This window comes from Lolium rigidum, chromosome 4 (assembly GCF_022539505.1).
Source record: "Lolium rigidum isolate FL_2022 chromosome 4, APGP_CSIRO_Lrig_0.1, whole genome shotgun sequence".
NCBI lineage: Eukaryota > Viridiplantae > Streptophyta > Magnoliopsida > Poales > Poaceae > Lolium > Lolium rigidum.
Window position 1 is genome coordinate 169,334,391 of NC_061511.1, and position 10,829 is coordinate 169,345,219.

At 45.5% G+C, this 10,829-nt stretch overlaps 1 pseudogene; it reads right to left on the reverse strand.

The window, feature by feature from the left end:
* Nucleotide 1: 1 nt before the first annotated feature.
* LOC124705913 lies at nt 2-1,205 on the reverse strand (annotated as a pseudogene).
* Nucleotides 1,206-10,829: the final 9,624 nt, after the last annotated feature.

Sequence of the window (10,829 nt, forward strand, 5' to 3'; positions counted from 1 at the left end):
GTCAAGAGAAGAAGACTTGCACGCTGCCGGTGACCGGGCAGCGGCACCTGGGGCAGGCCGCGGAGGCCGAGACAGCGGGCTCGCACGCGTCGCACACGCAGAGGTGCCTGCACGGGAGCAGCACGGTGGAGGCCGGCCGGAGACGGCACGCGCGGCACGGCCTGTCCAACGGCGGCGCGACCAGCTCCACCACCCTGTCCGGGTCGACGAAGCCGGACTCGGCGTCGTCCGCTGCGCCCGCCGCGTTGTTGTCCTGCTCGGCGGCCTTGCCGCTCCTCGCCTGCGCTTGTTGCAGCTGCGCGTGGAGCCCGGCCGCCGTGGACTGGTCGGACATTGCCTTCGCCTGCCACGCCGACGCCTCGGCCCTCAGCCTGGCCAGCCGCTCCTCCAGCTCGGCGCCGCGCCGCGCCGCCCTCGAGGCATCTGCCTCCTTGTCCCTGACCCGTCGCGCCGCCAACGCCTCCGCTGCGCCGAGCAGTGAGCGGCTGTGCCGACGCCCCGTATCAGCTAGCGCGCGCCGGAGTCTCTCCGCCTACAGATTAACAACGAGCTCATCGCCGTCATCACATCAAACCCCGTGTCAATCACTAGTGACCATGAAACAGGCGAGCGCGTGGATCCTCACGTGTTCTTGGATCAGCCGGTCCATCTCGGTCGTGTACTGGTCGTCGAACGACGATGTGCACGCCGCGTGCTCTGAGCCTCCGTCGTCGAAGTCGAGCCGCAGGCCCGTCGTCGCTGGCCGCCTCTGCAGCTGCGCCAGGCTTATCATCCTTTGCCGCGGAGAACCCTGCGGCGTCTGCAGCGACAAGAGCCGCGGCAGCGGCGGCGTCTCGGTCTCGCGCGGCCGCTTCCGGCCGTGGCTGCCATCTGCGACAGCATCAAAGCCAACAATTCAATCGCCTGAATCTTTACAATCACACACAAGACACAACCACATCCTGGTCTCATAGAACAAGAAAACTGATGCTTCGATTACCTCCATCTCCGTGGGAGTAATCCAAGAACAGAGGAGGCTGATGCTGATGCTCCTGCAGTGGCGGCGCTAGCGCTACCATCTCCTTGTGCGGCTCCATCGGCGCGGCGCCACCTCTGCCCATAACACAGACGCCCAAATCACCCATTCGATCGATGAGAGAATCAGCATGACCCGACCGACGATCACATCGGAAAGTAGTACCTGAAGGCCTCGTGGAAGAGGCGAGATTGCCCGTGACTCCGCACCGCTGCCATTGTTCCTCCTTGCCAGCGAATTATTTGAGGCGCCAGGCGCGTGGGGGGAGAGGTTGGGTGGGATGGCGGTAGGAAGCGGTGGAGGTGGACGAGAGAGAGAGAGAGTTGCGGCGAGGGGGCAACGGACGCGACTGAACTGTTCCAACTTCCACCGTCCCTCTCGTCTTATCAGGGTGCCGTGGCTGTCGCTGCAGTGCAGACGCTGCCCGCTTTCCTTCTCTTTTTGCTCGCCCTCGCCAGCGACGTCAGCTTCGCCTCCATCTTCGGCTTTTCTGACGTGCACCACCCGCACGCCACAGCTCATCCTGCACCAGAAAAGAAGGACGGCCTCTTGGATTTTCTTCTTGCACTTGCATCGCTCACACGGTCTACGTGTTAATTCACACGTAGATTAATGAGGCCGTGTAGTTAGGCAGTCGGATGGCGGACCTAATTAACCGGGGTCGTTCTCTCGTCCTACTATCATTTGGACATTTGCAATATTTCCTCACGTATGGGTATGTTTCAGTCATTTCTCGTATCTGTTATAAAAGCGACAAGCAAATAACGAAGAACGAAACAAAAACACACGCAGGGGACATAAGATTTAACGTGGAAAACCCCTTCCAACACAGAAGGGGAAAAAAACCACGGGCGCCAGCCAGCAAAACTTCACTATATCGGGAGGTGTTTACAAACGCCGTGGGTTATCTTATAATCTGATAAACCCTAGCCGGCGGCTTACAAGATGTATATATAGGCGGTGCCAACGATCCGTACCGTACCGCGGGGGGCTGCCGGCTTGGGCCTCGCTCCGCTCGTGAGAAGTTAGCCTCCCTTTAGTATATGAATCTAGATCACAATACAACAAACTCCACCTTGAGACAAATTCCATCTTGTAGCATGAACTTCAACAATCTCCTGAAACAACAAAGGGAAAAACACTTGCTGGCGCCAACAGCCACTTGGGCTAAACACTTATACCAACCAAGCTCGAGCAAAGCTCAAACTTGGAAACAGGAACTGGCTTTGTCATCATATCAGCAGGATTATCATGAGTACTTATCTTGCATACCTTCAGTTTACCTTGAGCAACAATGTCGCGAATATAATGGTACTTGATATCAATGTGCTTTGTCCTCTCATGGAACATTTGATCTTTAGTAAGGTATATTGCACTTTGACTGTCAGAAAACAAGTTAATGCAAGAATCATCTCCACAAAGCTCAGCATACAAACCTTTCAACCAAACAGACTCTTTGCCAGCTTCATTAATTGCTATATATTCTGCTTCGGTTGTAGATTGGGCAACAACAGATTGTAACGTTGCCTTCCAACTCACAGCACATCCACCAACAGTGAACACATAACCTGTGAGGGATCTTCTCTTATCCAAATCGGCAGCAAAATCTGAATCCACATAGCCTACGAGTCCCTCACCGGTCTTGCCAAACTTCAAGCAAGCTTTGGATGTGCCACGAAGGTACCTGAAAATCCACTGAACAGCTCTCCAATGCTCTTTACCAGGATCAGCAAGGTATCGACTGACCAAACTCATAGCATATGATAAATCAGGACGAGAACAAACCATGGCATACATCAAGGAACCAACATCACTAGAATATGGAACTCGAGACATGTACTCAATATCTTCATCAGTACTAGGACATTGCAATGCTGACAATTTAAAGTGAGAAGCAATTGGTGTACTAACAGACTTTGCATCATGCATATTAAAACGATGAAGAACTTTCTGAATGTAATTTTGCTGACTAAGAAATAACACACTAGATTTTCTGTCTCTTGTAATTTCCATACCTAGTATTTTCTTAGCAAGCACCAAGATCCTTCATCTCAAACTCACTACTTAATTGTGCTTTCAAAATAGTGATCTCTTTCTTGCTCTTGGCAGCAATCAACATATCATCAACATATAACAGCAAGTATATTGGTGATCCATTAACAAACTTGATATAGACACAACTATCATACTTAGATCTCTTAAACTCATGTGCAAGCATAAATGAATCAAACCTTTTATACCACTATCTTGGAGACTGTTTCAGACCATAAAGGGATCTCTTCAACTTGCAAACAAGATCCTCCTTACCAGGTACAACAAAACCTTCAGAGTTGGTCCATGTATATCTCCTCCTCAAGCTCACCATGCGGAAGAGCAGTCTTTACATCTAGCTGCTCAAGCTCAAGATCACGCATAGCCACAATACCAAAGAATGCACGAATGGAACTATGCTTCACAACCGGAGAGAATACATCATTATAATCAATACCTGGAATTTGGCTGAAACGTTTTGCTACTAACCTTGCCTTATACGCTTCGGCCCAAGCCTCCGGCGACGGGCCTCGCTCCGCTCGTCAGAAGTTAGCCTCCCTTTAGTATATGAATTTGGATCACAATACAACAGTATCCAGTGGACCAAGTTTTGTGTACTTCAGTAGGGCACATAGAATGGTGTGTGTCGTGTGTGCATGCCATAGTTCTCAAAGGAGTCGTCCCCCCAAATATTGTCACAAAGCTGCACGCGTGGGGAATAGTGGAAGACGGCACGATGCATCGAGAACACACGCCATGAATCTCATCACCTCATCACCGCCCACTCTCACCTCTCACTCGCATTTTAGATCCTCCCTCTCCTTTCCTCTTCCCTCTCACTCATCTTGTCGTCGGTGATTGCACTGCCATCGGTAGATCGTACACCACCGTTGTAGCGGTGGAGGAGCATGCAATCAAATCCCTTTGTCGGCAAACCTTCATTGACGCCTACGCATTTTACCTCGATTCAAGCTCTGCTTCCCGAGGTCCAACGGTGGCGGTAAGCCCTCAATCAACTCTCACACGACTATACAGTCGTAGATCTGTTTGTGGGAACCTTGTTCTATGCTTAGTCATGACATGCACGATAGATTTGTAGTGCTAGGGTTGATTATCGGTCGATATGCTCGATTATGCTCATTCTTGTTCTCATGCTATGTTTGTGAGTTTCATAATTAGCAGATCTATTTGGACATTAGTTCGATTTACAGTTACAATTTGCCCAATTTTTCTAGATGCATTTTTTATATGGTAAGATCGGTGCAAATTTTGGGGATTTATGCATTGTTCACTGTTTCTATCTACGGCCTATGAGTAATTTGCATTCTGTGTCCAAGATTCCAATGGGTTGCATGACTGCAAACCTATTATGATTGATCCTTGACACACGGTGCATAATATGAGGCACTATTTTATTGCAGTCCCGATGGCCGATGCTGAAAACTTGATACTATTAAAATAACATTGGGATAATCTGCATTTAGCATGTGTTGTGAACAAGCACATTTTTTTTGTCCATGATACTTGCTAAATGTCTGATTATCTCAGTGCCTAGTGTGTCTAGCAGATGTCTCTACAATACCTGGTAGTACATGCACACTAGTCCTAATGTGCATTCTCCCTGATACCATAGGGACATTTGTTAGAACCTTTGTATATGTTTATGATGAGGCTCGTAATTATGATGTTTTTGCATAAGCCAGTCTTGGATACATTTGTCGATAATTATAACATGTGGCACTATGTGTTCGATGTATGATTTTGCAGAACATAGTGTTGTGCACAAATGCATTGATTCTGCAAGCAACAACTTGGTTTTGCAGGGTCCTCACTTTGGTATGTGTGTGCACTAAGTATGAGGCTCCATATGATGATGTTTATTTTTTGCATTCGTTATGTTGCATGCACCGATGATAGAATCTATAGCACGATGTATTGAAGGGTGATCCTGAAATACCTAGTCTTGCGCACAAATACATTAGTTGTGCATAACCCTTGGTCTTGCAGGATCATCTTTTAGCCTTTGGTGTGCTATGTAAATATGAGGCTTCTGATCCTGAATTATATTTTCTATTTTCTCGAATTGGTCGATGATTATAGTGTGGCACCATCTAATTCATAAGGATGTCCATAAGTCCTTGTCTTATATGCATGCAGATTTCTTGCACGTTTGATTTGGTCTTGTAGACGCTCTTTTTGCTTTGGGTGTCATTATATGAGGCTATATGTGTGTAACACAATTCTTCCAAATGTTCTAATTGGCTTATTTTTGGGCCGTGCTCTCCAAGCTGGTGATAGGTGGTGTCTTTCCCAGCTTTGGGGAAGGATGCTCCACAAAACCTTCAGAAGGGAGTGACTCCAAGAGGTCGAGTGGAAGGCAAGTGAGGGTGGGCCACTTCCATGACGACATTGGTTCAAACCACTCCAAGGTCTTCATGGCACCTGGGTTGGACTTGCTTCCAATTCCTGAAGACCAACACCGACTGCTCTTGGATTGTGAGACTCAAGCATGTGAACATCAGGGTTGCAATGGATGGTTTTTTCCATTGCTCAAGACATCAAGATCGGATACTTCCTGATCTTTAAGGTCATCAAAAGTGATGTCTATAAGGTCACCATCTTCGATTGCTCCATAAGTGACATAGTTAATAAGTTCTGAAAGCATGATCTAGCCCTTGCTATGATCTACGAGTGGTTCTTACTTCTATTTATCTAGCCCTAGCCATGATCCTGCCGTTGCCATTATTTAGTCCTTGTGTGTCTGTCGTTTAAACTATGTTACAACGTTCATCTGTCGTCCTGCTAAGTTATGCTAGCTTCTAGTCATGTAATATTTGCTCCTTATTGATGCACAAATAGCCGAAATCCTCGCCACTTAGGACTCCTTTAATTCATATGATTTGTAAAGGAATTGTGTAGGATTTGGATCCTAGAGAAATTTTCCTATATAAGTTGTTTGATTCATAGGAACACATCCTATAGGAACTAATCCTATAGGAATCTTGTAGTATAAATCATATAGGAAAAAAGCATTAGATCATATCTCATGAAAAAATTCTTTTGCTACAATCAAACACACTACATCTTCTCATAGGATTCACATTTTTCGATAAAGGGAATATATTAATATCAATAAGATACCAATTACACCCAGCCTCTGCAACAACGCACCACCCTAATGGCACTACGGATGCACACATCCAAAAAAAGGAAAATAAAACTAAGAAACAAAAGTCCCGCTACAGTATCTCGGGCCTAACAACAACAATACATCCACCGCCAAGACAACACCTGAATTACAGACTCTCCAAAAAACGACGCCTCCAAGAAGGGAACAGTGCTCAAACACCGTCGTCGCCCGATCAAAGATCTTAGATTTTCACCATGAAGATAGTCCCCGCTTTCAAAACAATGCCTCCACCAAGGCCATTGCCAGACACAACTAGTTAAGGCCAGACCTTGGGTTTTCACCCTGAAATGTAGGACTCTGCACTTCACATGTGTTGTCACCACCACTTTCATACCACTGCTGTGAAGCCCGGAACACCAAGCAAGTCTCTCAACAGCCCGAAGACTTGTTCCTCCCTTAGCTAGTCCTCCCCTCTGGCCTTCATGAAATTCTCTTCTTCCGACTTTCATCATGGATTAATAGTCACTTGATGTCAACACAGAAAAGAGCTTCGCGCTGCTCCCTCTAGAAACAATCGGTCGGAATAAAAGCATGGGTGCGCACGACCGAATACCTCCGATCCAGCAAACTCCACGCAAAGCATTATTACATTCGCCGGCGGAGCCTTCCGGAACTCAACCCCCCCGGCCAGATCACGAGTCTAGGCCTCCGGTAGGTCAGACCGCCGCCTTTATACAGGTCGGACCCCCACGTCGGCGACCATCCCGGGCTGGCCAAACCAACCCTCCACCGGTGACACCATCGCCGGCTTCCATGCCTCTCCATCTCGCCGCTGGATCGCGGTGATAGATCAAAGGATCCACCACCACCAACCGCAGGACGACCCTCTCCGGCGTAGAAGAGAGCCACCTCCTCTATCGAACCCAAGGCTGCTGCCCCGGGCGCCCTCGTGACGCGGAAGAAGCCCGAGATCGCCTCCACGCACCGACGAGAGGCGAGGTTGGAGGGTATGGCAGAGACCGAGGGTCTGGCCGCCGCCCACTGATGTCTACGGTTGCTTCTATTCTGTAGACAGTGTTGGGCCTCCAAGAGCAGAGGTTTGTAGAACAACAACAAGTTTCCCTTAAGTGGATCACCCAAGGTTTATCGAACTCAGGGAGGAAGAGGTCAAAGATATCCCTCTCAAGCAACCCTGCAATCACGATACAAGAAGTCTCTTGTGTCCCCAACACACCTAATACACTTGTCAGATGTATAGGTGCACTAGTTCGGCGAAGAGATAGTGAAATACAAGTAGAATGGATTTATATGAGTATCAATAAAATATGGCAGCAAGTAAACATGCAACAGAACAGTAAATAAACGGAGTTTCGATGCTTAGAAATAAGGCCTAGGGATCATACTTTCACTAGTGGACACTCTCAACATTGATCACATAATAAAACCACTCTACACTCTTTTGTTGGATGATGAACACCACTAATTGCGTAGGGCTACAAGAGCACCTCAATGCCGGAGTTAACAAGCTCCACAACATTCAATGTTCATATTTAAATAACCTTAGAGTGCATGATAGATCATTGCAATTACACCAAGTACTAACATAGCATGCACACTCGTCACCATCACACTATGAAGGAGGAATAGATCACATCAATACTATCATAGCAATAGTTAACTTCATAATCTACAAGAGATCACAATCATAACCTACGCCAAGTACTACATGATGCACACACTGTCACCTTTACACCATGGAGGAGGAATAGACTACTTTAATAACATCACTAGAGTAACACATAGATGAATCGTGATACAAAACTCATATGAATCTCAATCATGTAAGGCAGCTCATGAGATCAATGTATTGAAGTACATAGGAGAGAGATTAACCACATAGCTACCGGTACAGCCCTTAGCCTCGATGGAGAACTACTCCCTCCTCATGGGAGACAGCAGCGTTGATGAAGATGGCGGTGGTGTCGATGGAGATGCCTTTCGGGGGCACTTCCCCGTCCCGGCAGGGTGCCGGAACAGAGACTTCTGTCCCCCAGATCTTGGCTTCGCGATGGCGGCGGCTCTGGAAGGTTTCTCGTACCGTGGCTTTTTCGTATAGGGTTTTCGCGACGGAGGCTTTAAGTAGGCGGAAGGGCAAGGTCGGTGGAGTCCTGGTGGGACCACACACTAGGGGGGCGCGCCCTACCCCCTGGCCGCGCCGCCCACATGTGTGGGTCCCCCAGGGCTCTCCTCTGGTGGCTATCGGGTGTTCTGGAAGCTCCGTGAAATTCTAAGATGCTGGGCGTTGATTTCGTCCGATTCCGAGAATATTTCCTTACTAGGATTTCTGAAACCAAAAACAACAGAAAATAGCAACTGGCCCTTCGGCATCTCGTCAATAGGTTAGTTCCGGAAAAAGCATAAATATGACATATAATGTGTATAAAACATGTGAGTATCATCATAAAAGTAGCATGGAACATAAGAAATTATAGATACGTTTGCGACGTATCAAGCATCCTCAAGCTTAGTTCCTACTCGCCCTCGAGTAGGTAAACGATAACAAGGATAATTTCTGAAGTGACATGCTATAATAATCTTGATCAATATTATTGTAAAGCATATGAGATGAATGCAGCGATTCAAAGCAATGGTGAAGACAATGAGTAAACAATTGAACCATATAACAAAGACTTTTCATGAATAGTACTTTCAAGACAAGCATCAATAAGTCTTGCATAAGAGTTAACTCATAAAGCAATAAATTCTTAGTAAAGGCATTGAAGCAACACAAAGGAAGATATAAGTTTCAGCGGTTGCTTTCAACTTCAACATGTATATCTCATGGATAATTGTCAACACAAAATAATATAACAAGTGCAATAGGTAAACATGTAAGAATCAATGCACACAGTTGATACAAGTGTTTGCTTATAAGATAGAAAGAAGTAGGTAAACTGACTCAACAATAAAGTAGAAGATTGGCCCTTCGCAGAGGGAAGCATTGATTACTATATTTGTGCTAGAGCTTTTCATTTTGAAAACAAGAAACAATTTTGCCAACGGTAGTAATAAAGCATATGTGTTATGTATAAGATATCCTATAAGTTGCAAGCCTCATGCATAGTATACCAATAGTGCTCGCACCTTGTCCTAATTAGCTTGGATTAACACGGATTATCATTGCATAGCATATGTTTCAACCAAGTGTCACAAAGGGGTACCTCTATGCCGCATGTACAAAGGTCTAAGGAGAAAGCTCGCATTGGATTTCTCGCTTTTGATTATTCTCAACTTAGACATCCATACCGGGACAACATAGACAGCAGATAATGGACTCCTCTTTAATGCATAAGCATTCAACAACAGTTAAAATTCTCATAAGAGATTGAGGATTAATGTCCAAACTGAAACTTCCACCATGAATCATGGCTTTAGTTAGCGGCCCAATGTTCTTCTCTAACAGTGTGCATACTCAAACCATTTGATCATGAAAATCGCTCTTACTTCAGACAAGACGAACATGCATAGCAACTCACATGATATTCAACAAAGGTAAAAGAGTTGATGGCGTCCCCAGAAACATGGTTACCGCTCAACAAGCAACTTATAAGAAATAAGATACATAGCTACATATTCTTCACCACAATAGTTTTTAAGCTATTTTCCCATGAGCTATATATTGCAAAGACAAAGGATAGAATTTTTTAAAGGTAGCACTCAAGTAATTTACTTTGGAATGGCAGAGAAATACCATGTAGTAGGTAGGTATGGTGGACACAAATGACATAGTTTTTGGCTCAAGGATTTGGATGCATGAGAAGAATTCCTCTCAAGACAAGGCTAGGCTAGCAAGGTTGTTTGAAGCAAACTCAAGTGTAAAACGGTGCAGCAAGACTCACATATAAACATATTGTAAGCATTATAAGACTTTACATCGTCTCCTTGTTGTTCAAACACCTCAACCAGAAAATATCTAGACTATAGAGAAACTAATCATGCAAACCAAATTTTAACAAGCTCTATGTAGTTCTTCATTAATAGGTGCAAAGTACATGATGCAAGAGATTAAACATGAGCACAACAATTGCCAAGTATCACATTATTCAAAATATTATACCAATTACCACATGTAGCATTTCCCGTTTCCAACCATATAACAATTAACGAAGCAGTTCAACCTTCGCCATGAACATTATGAGCTAAGAACACATGTGTTCATATGAAACAGCGGAGCGTGTCTCTCTCCCACACAAGCATGAATTTATTCAGAGAATGAAAATAACAAAACGAAAATAAAAGCACACAGACGCTCCAAGTAAAGTACATAAGATGTGACCGAATAAAAATATAGTTTCAAGAGAAGAAACTCGATAAGTTGTCGATGAAGAAGGGGATGCCTTGGGCATCCCCAAGCTTAGATGCTTGAGTCTTCTTGAAATATGCAGGGATGAACCACGGGGGCATCCCCAAGCTTAGACTTTTCACTCTTCTTGATCATATTGTATCATCCTCCTCTCTTGACCCTTGAAAACTTCCTCCACACCAAACTCAAAACAAACTCATTAGAGGGTTAGTGCATAATCAAAAATTCACATATCCAGTGGTGACACAATCATTCTTAACACTTCGGACATTGCACAAAGCTACTGGAAG